The following is a 12,922-nucleotide window of genomic DNA, read 5'->3' on the forward strand; positions in this document are numbered from 1 at the left end:
AAAGTCCAAAATTGCGTTTTTTGAGGTAGAGACTTGAAACTTGGCGTATATACTCACAAATAGTTGGTGATCACGGTATAATAAGTTATTTCTCCTATATCTAATCCGTTACTGAGATACAGGGGATCAAACATGACCAAATTTCCAAAAACACGCCCGATCTCGTTTTTCTCCGAAAAACTTCGGAGTTAAACTGCTGGTAGAGTTTTTGAAGGATTTTAATGCAGTAAAAAACGTTATATTCCAAAAATATGGTACTTTATCTACATTTTCCATTATTTTTTAACTTTTTGGTTAGTATTGGTGCAGTATAATGTCGCAAAATGGCGGACCCTTTTTTCTGGCCAAATTTGACATAAAGTAGACAATATCTTTAGTTTAAGAAAAAACATATCTCCAATTTTTCCTCAGAGTATTTAATAGACATCATTTAAGAGAATGGAGCAAAAATCTTTGAAAAAAGTTTGCCCCTTCATTAATGAACGCGATTTTTCGATCGCGCTGCACGTCCCGGCTCCGCGACACGGGGGCCTAGAGACTCGGGGACACCGTTGGATATTTCACTTTGTTTGGAACTTAATTATTTAAAATCGTAATTTTAAGCACACTATACAGTCTCTATTGACACAAAATACTTAACTGAAGACATTACTAGAATATTGGATCGATATACTTGGTTACTGAACGCCGTAACTCTGGTAAACATGCTTTGGTTTCGAAACCTAACTGAATCATTACACTTTTTCTTTCACTACGGAAGCACATTAGGAACACCCTTTGGGTAGGATTTAAGTTTTCTCGCGAAGCTTGCCATGCACAGTTACCAGGAAAGGCTGCAGCCCGGATTCTTTCACTAATTCTTTCCCTTTTCACCCACGCCGAGGAGGAGCGTGCGAAAAGGGACATTTTATGATACCGCGCGGCCGTTGAGGGAATTTCCGAAGGGGTTTTTCCGAAGGGGTATTTTTCTTTCCCCTTCAGAAATGCATCTTACAGTCCGGCCGTCGAGAGTTGTCCGATGACAGTTCAAAAGGAGGGGCGGAGAACCCTGCGCCTGCACGGTTTGCAGCCAATTGCTGTCCCCCAAACGCACCTCATACCCTCGCCCAGTCATACAACGTTGTCTCATGGATATGAAGCACTGAAACAAGCCTGAGCCACCAAAACAAGCCCTTTCTGCGAATCGCCGGATTTTTCCAGATAATCTCACCTATAATAGGACATATATATTACTACTCAATTGTACCATTTCGCCCAAAAGAACAAAATATGAAACGCAAAAATCCTCTAACTCATACCGGTTGCGTTATTCACCAAGCGAAGGGGAACCATGGAACTCATGAATAAGTATTCATCCGAAATATCTGCCTCTTCCCACACCTGTTTATACTGGGAATGGCCTGAGCTTCCATCAAATCCATATTTGCAAATTAAAATGCAATTCGCTTCATTACTGGATGATGGAGCAGTGGAAACGCAAGCCAGTACCCGCGATGCTGTATGGTGTAAAAGGGCTTGTAATCTCACTTCGCACAAGTTTTCTGTAATGCGAATTTCCTCCGGGTAAGCTGCACGTTTTGCGTTTAATACTCGCATATAACTGGGATAAAGGTTGTGCCCGTAACTAAGAGCCGAGCGTCTTAGTGAATTATACTGATTCTTTGTCAGGTCAAGGGAAATAATCAAAGATAGAGCCTCCTCAGGTGACATCTCCGAATACATTTCGTCTTTTTTCCTCCACTTAGTCAGAACTCTTTTTGCTCTAGTGGGAGTGGTTGTCGTTATTTCCGTGATAAGTTGAGCGGCAGCACGGTCCCCTTCCTGTTTAAGACTAAGAGATGCAGCCAACGCGAGCTCAGCAGAAGAGGAAGAACTTCTGATATCATGCACTTTTCTTTTTTTTTGACCTATCTGAGGAAGTGATAAAATCTTTTTTTGGACGCCCCAATGATCCTGATGAAACAATAGGTTGAAGATATAAATTCCAAGCAAAAACCTTTGTTCATAATATAGCGCTACAAATAAAAATCAGAAAATACATACCGGTCGTTGGAGAAGTACTTGGCAGGTATTGTCGGACCACTTCCGGGAAAATAATTTCCTCTGTGAGCCATGCATTATTGCGAGCTAAAAATCGATTATTTAAACGATGAGATTCTTCCCACCTTTTCTGATATTGTAACAAGAACCACTTTAGAAATTCATCCAGACTATCACTGGCATCGACATGATTCTCCAAATTCAAACTTCGGGATAAAATATCCAGAAGGAATTTTTTTTATCACAAAATGACATTCCCTTCATCACCAATATCTTTTTGTGTAACTCCAAACGTGTGATCTCATATGATGTCATGTCAGCGCTGGAAAACACGAAAAACCGGAGCATGGATCCGAAAGTTAAAAATATGTAACAAAAGTTACACGATGACCAGCATTCATATATAACGCCAGAATATCAAAGCAGCGAAAGAAAAATCGCCAAATTAGTCAAACGGAATAATAAAAGCTTCGGAATGACGTATAAAAATAAGTCATGATAGAGAAAAATAAAAAAGACTCAACTGGAAAAATGGCTCTACTCAGAAGAACAACAAGGGAAACCGAGGCCCGAACACGGAAGTAAAAAGCGAAACTAATTCAACGATGTACACGCAAATTCACTGGACACACAGAAGATTATACCACTTCACTAGGTCACTGTACGCACAACACTCTTTCACCAAGTTCAAAATAGATCTGCAAGCTACATCTGCTAGCTTGTAAGATGCATTTCTGAAGGGGAAAGAAAAATACCCCTTCGGAAATTCCCTCAACGGCCGCGCGGTATCATAAAATGTCCCTTTTCGCACGCTCCTCCTCGGCGTGGGTGAAAAGGGAAAGAATTAGTGAAAGAATCCGGGCTGCAGCCTTTCCTGGTAACTGTGCATGGCAAGCTTCGCGAGAAAACTTAAATCCTACCCAAAGGGTGTTCCTAATGTGCTTCCGTAGTGAAAGAAAAAGTGTAATGATTCAGTTAGGTTTCGAAACCAAAGCATGTTTACCAGAGTTACGGCGTTCAGTAACCAAGTATATCGATCCAATATTCTAGTAATGTCTTCAGTTAAGTATTTTGTGTCAATAGAGACTGTATAGTGTGCTTAAAATTACGATTTTAAATAATTAAGTTCCAAACAAAGTGAAATATCCAACGGTGTCCCCGAGTCTCTAGGCCCCCGTGTCGCGGAGCCGGGACGTGCAGCGCGATCGAAAAATCGCGTTCATTAATGAAGGGGCAAACTTTTTTCAAAGATTTTTGCTCCATTCTCTTAAATGATGTCTATTAAATACTCTGAGGAAAAATTGGAGATATGTTTTTTCTTAAACTAAAGATATTGTCTACTTTATGTCAAATTTGGCCAGAAAAAAGGGTCCGCCATTTTGCGACATTATACTGCACCAATACTAACCAAAAAGTTAAAAAATAATGGAAAATGTAGATAAAGTACCATATTTTTGGAATATAACGTTTTTTACTGCATTAAAATCCTTCAAAAACTCTACCAGCAGTTTAACTCCGAAGTTTTTCGGAGAAAAACGAGATCGGGCGTGTTTTTGGAAATTTGGTCATGTTTGATCCCCTGTATCTCAGTAACGGATTAGATATAGGAGAAATAACTTATTATACCGTGATCACCAACTATTTGTGAGTATATACGCCAAGTTTCAAGTCTCTACCTCAAAAAACGCAATTTTGGACTTTTGTCCAGCTTTTTCCGATTTCAGACCACTGTGCGGTGTTGAGTGCAATGCAATAAAATTTTTCCAATATTTCGAAGAAAAACGTCTGCCATTGCGAGGAAATGCATTGAAAAGTAATGAATTTGTTAATCACACGAATGTAAATTTATTTGATTAAATAAATAAATGTAAAATAAAAAATAAAACCCCATTTATAACTTGTTTCCCCGAGAAACTCGGATCAATTTGTCCGTCAGCGACGCGAGTGGCGACTTTTGTAAAGCCAAATAAATGCGCGATGGTTGAAAACACATTTATAACCCGTTTACACTACGATCGTGTCGACGTTGATCGGAACTAGGGCGCGTTTACACGTCAAAAAGTTACCATCGTAACTCAGTTCTGCCCTCGTTGTGGAATTGTGTCATATAACAACTGACGACGTGACTGCGTGAGGAAATTGAAATCCTGGAAATTAAGAAGCAAACGAATATTAATGTTTTCATGTGCTAAAACTGAAGCTAGACCGAACTGTCGGTAAAAATTTCAAGAATGTACGATTCATTATGGGAATCTGTCCAAAGTTTATCAATATTCATGCGGTAAAGACAGTAGGTATGTCGCTTTGCTACGTTCCAAATTGGAATATATTGTCACCTTATTATAATATCGACTCAATCCGGCTTGAAAGTGTCCAAAATAAATTTCTCAAATTAATAATTACGATTTAGGAATCTCACTGTCTGATTACAACACTTCATATCGCCAATCCCTAGTCAATTTGAAAGCCCTTGCACGACATACGATCCTCCAACTTGAGGATCCTCTTTTGTTACATTCGTGATGGCACCCGTCTTGGCAAACAAACGCAGACAATTGACGGCTGAAGAATCCTCGGTGGGTCCATCCTCGCGTCATCAGTGGCGTCAGGCTCCAATCATTTGGACAGCCTTGAGCCTGACCCATGAGCCTCCATCCGCTGACTTGGACATTACGCGTGCCCCTCACCTGGATGCATGCCTCATCACAGTCCCACTCGTAGCGCGCACAATATAATCACCGAAGACCACTCCGACCGGTGGAGCGTGAAGACTTCCCTCATCCCCGCACACCCGCTGTCTCGGAACCCTTTCGGCGGCCTTTCTACGCGTCCTTCGAGGAAACTTTGTGGTGCGTAGAAGACGGGCGAAATTCCCATGCGGGGATTTATTCATTTATCATGTTTTATGTTCGCCCAACATATACATAATTATAGAGTGAACAATCCAAGAATGTAACTACAAAAAATTGAAAATAAATTCAAAGCACTGCAGGAACAAGTGACTTTGTACGCAGTCACACGCACGGGTGCAAAGTTAAATGCTCCAACGGATGAAATTCGCCATGAAAAAATATTTGACTTAGCCGGGATTCGGCTAAAACCCATGTTCGGTAAAACCCATCCCGAAGTTAGCTCTGATAAAATGGCTTGGTGGTGCAACTGATTAATACGCCTGACCGGCAATCGGGAGATCCGGGTTCGAATCCCGGCTAAATCAAATATTTTTTCATTGGGAACTTCATCCGTTGGTGTATTTGAAAATAAATTGGTCACAGCCACAAAAATAGTATCAATTATGATACAAAAATGCTGAAAAATATTAAATAAATACTATCACAGTCGCGAAACATATTCTTAACATCTTTTACAAATCAGTCTTTCTTTTAATACAAGTCTAGATCGTTGAGATTTTTGAAGTGAAAACTTCTTTAGCGGCGTTTAGCACTTTTGTGGGATGGGGAAAAAGCATAGAATTCGCGTGAGCGTCACCGACCCGACACCGCGATCGCTACAGCGGGATATACATATTTATAGTGTGTATAGTGTATACAATGGTATAGGTTGCGTCACCGCTATACTTTTACATACTGAATACTGGCTTCCGTCTGCTTTTAGTTCTATACTGTACACATGTACTTTTTCTATACAGTGTGTATTATTTTATAGACTGTTAATAGAGATTAATATATAAACTTTGTTAATATATTGTTAATATATAGACTGTTAAAGTCTTTTTGTTTTAAAAATATTAAAATTGAAAATAAAAATCTATAGATATGATAGCCACAAACATAGATGTTACGGATGGTTTATCTAATGGCACAGTAGGAAAATTACTTCTCATAGAATATGATGAAAATGGTGAAATAACAAGACTTTGGTTGAAATTCCCAAAATCTATTGGTCAAAAACGTGCAACAAAGTATAGAGGTGACATTGCACGTTTGAAAATCGACAAAGATGCTGTTCCAATTTCTACACAAACATCGTCAATACCACTGAAAAACAATAAAACTATATTGGCGAAAAGAAAACATTTTCCGTTAATTTGTGCTTTGGCACTATTCACAAATCACATGGAGGTACTTTTGATGCTATTGTTTATGAATACAATCGTTGTCACTCCAGAGAATTGGTATATGTTGCGCTATCAAGAGTAACTAATATAGAAGGTTTATTCTTAGTTACTAAAGAAAACACAAAAGAGAGATGGTAATTTCATCATGGCAGAGTAGGAAACGCACAGGCGGCAGATTCAAACGCAACAAAACATCAAAAGAGATCATCGAGAAGATTTATCTATTGAATTGAAAAGATTACGTGACAATCCTTTGCAAACCATCACCAAAACTCTCCTTGATTTAATTTCTAAGAATAATACACTGTCTATTTTTACATTCAATTGTCAAAGTTTACATATGAATGTTCAGGATCTAGCAATTGACGCTCTTGTTAAGAAGATGAATGTGTTAATTTTATCAGAAACTCATATGGGTAGCGATGAAATAATTGATATCCCAAATTTTAACTTTGTTGCAAGTTTCAAAAGAAATAATCGACCAGGAGGAGGAGTAGCTATTTATCAAAATGTGGAAACACTTTATTATTGCACAAATTACATGGATGTGCATGCGAAATACGCCAGCATGTTCAACACTACTACTTCTGATATTGGCGATATGTCGTTGCCACTTTGGTGATAGTCAGTTCATAATTATGGTTGCCGTTTACATTTCTCCGGATAATTCATTACGTGCTATACGAGACTTTTTGTATGAAAATTTATTTATATATTCTCATTACGCATCTGCATTGCTTCAAAAAAATTGGAAAAAGATATGATGATTTGCCAATGATTTTGAGTGGAGATTTCAACATAAACTTTGCAGACGATAAAAATATATCATTAATTGAATTTTTAAATAATTAATTTGGTTTAAAAATGTCAAATGATCGCAATCTCAGTACTACGAAATATAAAACTACAATAGACGCGGTCTTTACAAGACATTTAAATAGATTTGAAACACAATTGTTCATTTCTTATTTTAGCTACCATAAACCCATTGTATCAGTTTTACAAATTGATGATGATGGTGCTGGTCGTCAAGATGGTGAAAGTGTTGTTCAAATTGTACATGAAAGTTAACTTTTCAGAAGCATAAAATGTTTTATGTAAACTAGTTTTAAAAATATTGTAAAATAGTGCTATAAAAGCATATTACATTGTAACATAAATTATAGATGTAAACATTTTGTACGGTAAAGAAATAAAAGCATATTATATTTTAATTAATAAATGATGTTACTTTCTATTCATACACATCATATCTTTAATATTTATTTAATAATAAACAGTTTGCTGAAAAAAATCCTTTAAATATTTGTTGAAAAATGAGTATTACTGGAAAAATTAGTTCTTTAATAATATTAAATCTATATAAAAAATAAATGGATAATAATGATTTCAGTTTTCACTTCCGTCGGCCAGTCCCACGACTGCCCCGTTTTATTTTTATATACTACACAAATCCTTCGTATTGGCATATTGGAACCATAATATGTTTTAACCTTTGACATGTAAAATGCTGTTTTCAACCGGCTCTTAACATTTGGAACTATTATTCTTATTTCCTTCAGTAACTCATAACATAGGCCCTTATTGATGACATCATTCAGAAACAGCAGATCGTTTATGATCCTTCTATTTTGCAGGGCATGGAGACCAAACATTTTTTACAGATCACTATAAACACATAATTTTCGAATAGGGAATAAGGGGATAAGGGAATCTGAATATCACCATGGTTCTACCTACTTCATCTTAGAAGGACGCATTACACCCGCTGGAATAGCATTTTTTTTGTTGACGAACCCATCTGAGTAATATTTCAATCTTGCCGCGTTAGCGGTGGTGAAATTCACAAAAAAATCCATGGGAAAAATTCCTCTATCCTCATGGGCGGACTTTGGGGGCCCAGGGGGAGCCTGTCCCCCCTGATTAAATGGTAATTTGTCCGAAAAAAGTACGAAACCTGTACGTTTAATTAAAATGAATATAAAAACATCAAAAGTTTTAATAAATGTTTATATTATGTTAAATATGACTTAAAATTTTGTTTTCCGAGGCTAATTTAAACAAATTTTCCAGGAACTTTTAGGGCCTATGGAAAACCCCCCGCTTTACTGGGATGTGTTCCATAGCCCCTAAACCCCAGGTAGGATTGCTGGTTCTCCCGATATAAAACTCTAAACTTGGCCCCCGCCGGGACATGGAATTTAAATACAGACTTTCGCTTTCCAGGGCACTTCGCAAACCACTACCACGTTATCCAGGTTCGTGATTTCCCATGGAAATTGTATCGAGGCTCATAGTACTAGAGGTTAGGTGTTCGCGGTCCATCAAGGACTATTTCTGATTAAGTATAAGCAAGGTCACAATAACAGCAATTTGGCTCTTAGGCTGCTCACAGAGGAGTGAACGGAGACGAACAAACCGACTTTCACACCATTTTTAACTCGGAGAAGGCCTTTTATAACGTGGAATGGAATCTAATTCTTAGAATTCTGAAAGAAATTGGATTGCTCTACAATAATCTCATAATTGTGCACCGTGTACATAAAAACCAAGAAGCTCTTATAAAGTGTGGACCCAAATGCGAAGAATCAAGAAGAGGAAAAGGAGTGAGACAAAGGCATGCACTGTCCCCCGTCATCTTTAACGTTTACATCGAGAAACCCATCAATGACATCAAAGGAAATGTTTATAGGGTGTCAATATTCTCGGAGAAATAATTAGTGTGCTGGGATTTTCGGAAGACATAGCAGTTATAGTCGGGACAAAGAATGATGCGATGAATTCAAGCATGGAAAGGACAGTTGCCAGATATCAGCTAACATAAAAGAAGAAGACTAAGGTGTTAGTATGCAACAAAAGAGAGGAGGCTAGGAAAAACATCAAACTAAGAAAACAAAAGCTTGATGAGATGAAAGAGCTTTGCTACCTTAGAAGCCGAATAACCAACAATGGACGAACATAGAAGGAAATACCCGATAGAATAGCACTGGCAAAGAGGGCATTCTACAAAAGGATGAATCGGCTTAGATGTGAAAATATTGAAGTCACCAACCAATTCAACAAATGATGCATATAAAGCATGCTTCTCTGTGGGAACGAGGCTTGGACGTTGATAGTTGCAGGAAAGTCAAGAGTAGAAGCATTCGAAATATGGTGCCACCGATGAATGATGATGATAAGATGGATCGACTGAGTAAGTAATGAGGAAGTGCTCAGAAGAGTGGGAGAAAAGCGAAGTCTTTTAAAAACTCAAGGGAGAAGAGGCGACCACTTAGTTGGCCACTAGGGTGCTTCGTTTTGCCACTTTTTTTAGGAGCGAATCGTAATATCCGGAAAAAGTTGCGTACTCGGGTGAATATTACAGATATGATTTTTTTCAAAATCGGTTAATATCTTCTGTTAGCCATTTTGTCTTGAAATTTCGAAATTTTTAACAAAAAACGTTAAAAATGTAAATAATTTAAATTTGGTTCTACCAAGCACTCATTTTTTCCAATGGTGTATAACATTGGCCTATCCTTGATATTTTAGACCAAATACGTCAGCTCTGTTCCTTAATTATCGAGAAAATGACCTTTTATCGTGTCCCCGAAAGCAGTTTTGTGGACAGGCAACCCGCAACACACAGTCTCATTTTTACGCTATGCATGCGATAAATGACGCGAAATAGAGATGTTTTTCAGTCAAAAACGTGTAAATCATGTCTGAAGTTGTCAAGGGTAGTCATTGGGATTAGTGTATGTCTAATTCTAAATGCCTCATACATATATTCGGTAAAAAAACTGATATCGCATGGCGGATCTGACGCATTTTATTGGGTGATTACGAAAACAGCTTTCGTTTCCGTTTTTTGGGCGTTGAAGCGAGGCTGAAAAACGTGGAAAAGGTAGTCAAAATTCACTACAAAGTCAACTGCCCCATTGGTTGTGCAATATAGGAGTTGCATTTCAGCTAATAAATGAGCGCGTAGAATTCAGGGGACATGCAACATCCTCTGGACCTAGTGATAAGTTTGGCAAAGTTTTAAGATCTGCAAAACGTCCACTGTGTGTATACAGCATCAAATCATCCGTGACTTAAACTAGATCCGTGAAACCTCGGATTTGTTGCATGATACTTTACCCACTGCGCCACCGGGACGATTGTGTTCCAAGGCAGTCTCAGGGCCGTATTCTTAGTGGACCCTACATATCCGTCCCTACATAACAAAAGGCCCCTACATGCGTTTCTCAGTCGACCCTACATAAGTGGTGGGGGGTAATCCCGTCGTCAAGTCCTCTGAAATGACGTAGATGATGGCGCAGTGCTAATTTTACACTCTGGTGGTGTAATGGAACTAACTATGAAACTAAGAAAAGACGACCGAAAATTTATGACCGAGCATATTGTTTTTGTAGGGTGTAGGACTGGTTCAGCTACCCTACATCAAGTATGGCCTGTTTAGTTCCAAAAACGGCCATATGTAGGGCTTGATGTGGCGTATGTAGGGCGAGATCGGTTTATGTAGGGACTGATGACGTATCCAGGGTCGGTTGGCCCTACAGCGTCGACTAAGAATACGGCCCTCAATGCCCAATAATTTGGCTGTGTTTACAGACGTCCCGACTAGAGGAAACTCCATTCTAGGCAAGTCGTCATGTAGGACAAGGTTATTGTAAACCTTTCTTAACCCGTACAGAAAAATTACGAAGATCAAATAGGAAATAATGCAATACTCTCGAACAAAATGGTTACGAACCTTATGGCACCGTGATGTAGAGAGAAGCTGCATTCTGTTCCTTACATTCATGACTTCTGGTGACGCCTGAAATTGATTATAAAAAGTATAAATTCAATAACTTTTCCCTGTGCGTTTCCTCAATCATAGAAGGTCATATATTTGCGAGGAGCTGAATTAAGACAATTACTTGAATGATGAAATCACCTTGTATAATATAATTCGTTCAAAATCATCATCCTTCACGTACTTCTTATTATAAAATTTCCAGTGCGTACGAGAGAATTTGAAAGTGTCAATATGCAGTGTTATGTCAATGGGGCGCAGATTCCAAGATCAGTGGATGGAAAGGTTATGATGGAATTTCGATGAAGAAGGCCAAGGGTATCACGCCAAGTCAATAAAATGATGGATGATCACGATATCACTTTCAGAATGACATCAACATAAGAAAAACAGATGATGAAATCACCTTGTATAATATAATTCACTCAAAATCATCATCCCTCACGTACTTCTTAGTCACGGAATTCGTCACCATCTATTCAATTCACCAGTGTTTTCTACGCAGAGGAAAAAAAATCTTTCAGGATCGAGCAAACATACAAAGTAGAGTTAATGATGCCCAGAATGACAATCCAAATTTGATACTCTTAAGAAGTTCCAACATCAAACCTCGACCAATTATGACGTAGCGTATTTTCTAATGTGCAAAGGGCACCTATTTTTCCTTTCTAGGGCCGTCAAAAACGGGATGCGCAAAAAAACGAGTTATGACGAGCCTCAAACATAGCTGACAGAAAATTCTTTGCACATTTATTTAATAATGCGTCATGAGAACGATATTAAACCAAAAAATTATTTGTAATTTATTTCTAATATGAATTAAGCCGGTATTAGGATAATAAGCATACTTCACACGCGATATTTTGTATTTTCTAATCATATTTAATCTTCTTTAACCGTCCCCTTACGCTAAGACCTATCGCAAGCATTCAGCTCATTGGGAACGCAGTTGACAGCTTGCTATTACAATTTCTCATTGGGCCGGGCATTAACTAAGGAAAGGCGTCATTAATATGTTATTAAATGCATGGCCTAGATTACAATGTGCGCGTCTTACTCGAAGGCGTCTCTTAAAAGAGAGTATACGGTATGTTGTCAATAATATGGCCCCGAGGTCATCGTCGCAATGGACCTCAAACATAGCTTACAGAATAGGTTGGTTTCCTATTATTTTTTATTGCCTAAGTCGAAAGATTATTACTCCTGGAGTACGTATTTCACGCTTTTAGATTTTCAAATGACGATATCTATTTTTCGCGATGAAATGAAAAGTGAAAATTTTCAAGGACGCGAAAACGCGACGGCTAAGTATGAACGCTTGGAAAAGCCCATATGACGTCATTCTGGTTCCGGCTGCCGCCGTGTGAGGCCAACTTGGTAGCAGGGTACTCTGCTAGCAGGTAGCAGAGTACCCTGCTAGCAGGTAGCGCTTGGCTTAAATAAGGATTATTAGTATCCTATCAAACGAAGGAAACTTTCGGAACATAGGCAATTTTAATAGGTGATTGTTAAGAGATGTTTCCCTGAGCTCTGTGCCTCATGCATGCATTGGTAATCTCAGACGATGTAAAACTCCTGACTACTCGTATAGCATCTAGGTCCCTGTGACGACACGTGGAGTGGCATCGCATGGGCGCCAATCTATCCTTTTTCAAATGAGGTTAAAATTGACCACTAACATTCATTCAAACTGGGATTTCTAAAACCAAATAGTTTGCATATTATGAATACACTAATGGTGGGTAAGGAATCGCAATCAATGCCTTTCGTTTTCTTTAATGAAGGAAACTACCCTATTTTCTTTGTACATTTATTTTATCATGCGTCATTAGTACGAGATTTTAATCTCAAAAATATACACCTTGTTTCCCAGATGTATCCATACGGTATTACAATAAGAATCACAACTCATTTTCGATACATTACAATCATATTAAACCTTTATTTTCTGTCCCCTTACGCTTAGCCTTAACCCTTCACTACTGGCGCTGTTTTTTGAGACGTTAATACTGGCATGGGGA

General features: G+C 38.3%; 1 protein-coding gene across 3 annotated transcripts in view; it reads right to left on the reverse strand.

The window, feature by feature from the left end:
• The window catches only part of LOC124170921 (beta-1,3-galactosyltransferase 5-like), a 460,441-nt gene that overhangs the window by 339,613 nt on the left and 107,906 nt on the right, over positions 1-12,922 (reverse strand). Inside the window, exon 1 of one of the 3 annotated variants that reach the window (XM_046549980.1) lies at positions 10,857-10,925. The exons of the other annotated variants lie outside the window; for them this stretch is intronic. The gene's annotated coding sequence lies outside the window, so the exon portion shown is untranslated. Of the gene's footprint in view, positions 1-10,856; positions 10,926-12,922 lie in introns of those variants that run through there. 3 annotated transcript variants of the gene reach the window in all.

Source organism: Ischnura elegans, chromosome X (genome assembly GCF_921293095.1).
Source record: "Ischnura elegans chromosome X, ioIscEleg1.1, whole genome shotgun sequence".
NCBI classification, from domain to species: domain Eukaryota; kingdom Metazoa; phylum Arthropoda; class Insecta; order Odonata; family Coenagrionidae; genus Ischnura; species Ischnura elegans.